The sequence below is a fragment of the Oncorhynchus kisutch genome, linkage group LG1 (genome assembly GCF_002021735.2).
Source record: "Oncorhynchus kisutch isolate 150728-3 linkage group LG1, Okis_V2, whole genome shotgun sequence".
Taxonomy (NCBI): Eukaryota; Metazoa; Chordata; class Actinopteri; order Salmoniformes; family Salmonidae; genus Oncorhynchus; species Oncorhynchus kisutch.
In genome coordinates, this window is record NC_034174.2 from 42,153,298 (window position 1) to 42,157,863 (window position 4,566).

Consider the following 4,566-nt stretch of genomic DNA (forward strand, 5'->3'; position numbering starts at 1 on the left):
TCAGCCAATGAAATATGATATTAACAAGAGCATTCTGTCAAGGCCTCTTAAGGGCCATAGTGGGAACACTATATTTTACAGCACATAAATGACCAGCCATTTACTAAGAAATAACATTTCCTCTGAACGCCTCTCAACTTCATTCATCACAATGTTTTTCTTCTATTTATATTATTTGAATGTTGTGTAATAATTGCCTTCTTTTTAAAACATATTTTTGTGTGTTTCACCTTTATTTAACCAGGTAGTTGAGAACAAGTTCTCATTTACAACTGCGACCTAGCCAAGATAAAGCAAAGCAGTGCGACAAAAACAACAACGCAGAGTTACACATGGGATAAACAAACGTACAGTCAATAACACAATAGATAAATCTGTATATAGTGTGTGCAAATGAAGTAAGGAGGTAAGGCAATAAATAGGCCATAATGGCGAAGTAATTACAATTTAGCCATTTTCACTGGAGTGATAGATGTGCAGATGAGGATGTGCAAGTAGAAATACTGGTGTGCAAAAGAGTAGAAAACCAAAAAATATATAGGGATGAGGTAGGTAGTTGGTTGGATGGGCTATTTACGGATGGGCTGTGTACAGCTGCAGCAATCGGTAAGCTGCTCTGACAGCTGATGCTTAATGAGGGAGATATAAGTCTCCAACTTCAGTGATTTTTGCAATTTGTTCCAGTCATTGGCATCAGAGAACTGGAAGGAAAGGCGGCCAGGGGGTGTTGGCTTTGGGGATGACCAGTGAAATATACCTGCTGGAGAGCGTGCTATGGGTGGGTGTTGCTATGGTTACCAGTTAGCTGAGATAAGGCGGAGCTTTACCTAGCAAAGACTTATAGATGACCTGGAGCCAGTGGGTTTGGCGACGAATTTGTAGCGAGGACCATCCAACGAGAGCATACAGGTCGCAGTGGTGGGTAGTATATGGGGCTTTGGTGACAAAAACGGATGGTACTGTGATAGACTGCATCCAGTTTGCTGAGTAGTGTTGGAGGCTATTTTGTAAATTACATTGCCGAAGTCAAGGATCGGTAGGACAGTCAGCGAAATAGGATGCCGATTCTAGATTTAATATTGGATTGGAGATACTTAATATGAGTCTAGAAGGAGTTTACAGTCTAGCCAGACATCTAGATATTTATAGTTGTCCACATATTCTAAGTCAGAGCTGTCCAGAGTAGTGATGCTAGTCAGGAGGGCGTGTGCAGGCAGCAATCGGTTGAAGAGCATGCATTTCGTTTTACTAGCATTTAAGAGCAGTTGGAGGCCGTGGAAGAAGTGTTGTATGGCATTGAAGTTCGTTTGGAGGTTTGTGAACCAGGCGAGGCAGTCATTAGAGAAACCAAGGCTGTTGAGTCTGCCGATAAGACTACGATGATTGGACCTACTCTATGGCACAGCGCTCTGAAAAAACAAAACTGAGAAAGGTGTTTATAAATGTTAATAAATTATCTCCATTTCATGATTTTGGCCAAAGGTTTGAGATCACAAAACTGTGTCAACACACAAAAAGTTATCTATAATTATGATATAAAGGTGATGTTAGTTACTTAGAAACAGACCCATTTAGGCTCCTTCACTGTTATCCCCCTACAACCCCTATCCCCTAATAGACAAACAATCACCTTATTGTTATACTTGTTTTCTTGTACTAACAGGTGTCTTTTTCTACTCGCACTGACTTTGTAATGACTGGTTTTGACAAATACTGTCATATCTAGCAACCTTTAGTTGAATGAGCTGACTGTAAGTGGCTCTGGAGAAGAGCGTCTGCTAAATTATCAAAATGTACAAATTTAAGATATTGTTAAATTCAATTATATTGAATTTGGCCATCAATGGCCCTTCAATAATTTGGTGCGTGACACCTCTGGTACCATAATAATCATCTTATTATTATTATTATTACAAAAGTACAATCAATGTATGCATATTCAATCAATATGACTTTACCACAACCATATCCATGTCACAGTTGTAGTGCGTTAGTACCACCATCTGTTCATGCAATGTTACTACAGGTGGTTCTGAGTTCCTTGGTGAGTGAGTGGTGATTGTTTTTGTCCCAGTGAAAGTAAGTCATTTACCTACAAGTAGTTGTACTGTAGATGGCAATAGCGCACTAGTTTCAAGCACGTGTCATGCAGCCAGTCCCATTTGAATGATGTCAGAATGTAAGACTGTAGTGGTCTACGGGTATGGGTGGACTGTGACCAGAAATTGTTATTTTACTGCTTGCTCTTCAATTACTTGTTACTTTTATTTCTTATTCTTATTTGTATTTGTATTATAATTTTTTTACTGCATTGTTGGTTAGGGGCTCGTAAGTAAGCATTTCACCTGTTGTATTCTGTTGTATATAAAATTTGATTTGATTTGATTTCTTTGCCACATTCTTTGCAATTTTACTTTAGTGCCTTATTGCAAACCGGATGCATGTTTTGGAATATTTTTACAGACTTCATTCTTTGCACTGTGTAATTTGGTTAATATTGTGGAGTAACTACAATGTTGTTGTCACATCATCTCCTGCTCCTCCCCTCTGGCGTACGACGTTGCCGGAATACTACCCACCGGTCCTGAGAGTCATCATTACGAACACCTGGCACTCGTCATTGCGCGCACCTGTTAAGCCTTATGATTCACACCTGGTATTCATTACCTTTGTAAGGCGTCTAAGTATAGCAGGTAAGGCGGAGTCAGGCACAGGACACAGAGATGAGTACTTCACGTAACTTTACTCACAACAACAAATATTCCAAGAAGGAAAATAATCTAGCTCACAACTACAGACCAATGAACAAACACACACACAAAACAATGGGAGAACCAGAGGGTTAAATAAGGAACATATAAATTTGGGAATGGAAACCAGGTGTATACAATGAAGACAAAACAAATGGAAAATGAAAAGTTGATCGGTGGCGGCTAGAAAACCGGTGACGTCGACCGCCGAATGCCGCCGAACAAGGAGAGGGACCAACTTTGGCGGGAGTCGTGACAACCTTCATCATTTCCTACCCTTTATATGTCAGTCTTTTATGGTCACTCACCAGTTCGTATCATTCGTATGTCCCGGCGTGTAGCCTTATGGAATTGTTTCGTTCCTTGTTTTGATGTTTTATTAAACGTTTCACCTGCACCTGCTTCCCGACTCACAGCTCCATTATTATAGAGTACCAACTCAAACTATGCAAGCAGCAGGAAAATCAGATATCTCTCAGATGGTCGACGAGCAAGGGTACCTTCTACGTCAATGGGAATCCTCCCGAGTCGTAGGGCCAGTGGTTTATGGAAATAAAAGTGAAGTCAGAAGACACCATTTCAGTTGATGAGATAGTGTGTCGCTGATGTAGGCTTAGATGTATTATATATTCACTACAAGTCATATTTTACCTGTTGTAACTCGTGTGTTATTTTTTACTGCAGAACCCATAAGTTCTCAGGTGGAGGTAATGTAAAACATCTTCAACCAGAAATAAGGCTTGTTATACCCAGGGACTAAGCTCTCAGCTCTCTTCCCTTCTGGCCCGAAATGTCAAATACAGAAAGGGTCCAAGTGTCATATTTTATCATTTGACATATGAATGCAGAAGGCAATAAGACAAAATACAACTTGTCACCCATCACAGTCACAATGAGAGATCTCATCGTACTACATGCTGTAGGCATGTTGTACAACCTGATAACTGGCACACTTTTAATAGGCATTCTGTCTTACCTTACATACAATGATAAACTTGTCTAGTATTACAGCTATTACAACTTGCTGAAGCACTCCAGATGATTGCCTGACATGTGGAGTGACACAACCAATTACTGGACCACAATGGCAAATACTAGTGGAATATGTCATGTGCAGCTGGGGAATTGTGTAAAATGATAACGAGAACAACAATAAAATATCAAAACCTTGAAACTCTATTATCACCCTAACCTGCTACACTAAGGGTTGTAATGGTATCTATGAATGAAGAAACACAAACTGTCATCAGGGATAGTAGAGCTGGAGCTGCCACCTTTGGTCAGCAATCAGAGACATGTGTACACTGTAATACAGACCATAATAAGTCATTAAAGGATGAACATAGATATTGTACAAACAACTGTCTAAAGCTACGAGTATTCATTTTTCAAATCAGGCTAAATTTGCCTTAGACACAATTGCAGGTGGGGTGTGCTCTGTGTCGGTTTAGCCTGAACTGGCAGTTAATGATAACTGCTGTTAACTACTGGTCTTATCAGTAACTCATAGAAGGGCATTGTTCCTGTATTCGTCTTCAGTTCGGCTATCGAACACACTCTGTACCCTGTGGGGAAAACGTATTTACAGTCAGTGGAATGACGATGTCTCTGTTCAATTACCTCAGAGTAGGAGCGCTTATCTAGGTTCAGTTTAGCCTTTTCTATGATCCTAGATCATCACTTTTACTCTAGGACGCTTTATTAATATGGACCCCAGGTCTCAGATGAATGTTAGGTCTGAATATCGGAAGAGATTTCTGCAGCGAATTACACTTTTCATTTAAAGTACTCCAAAGAATAAGGGTGGAAACATGAC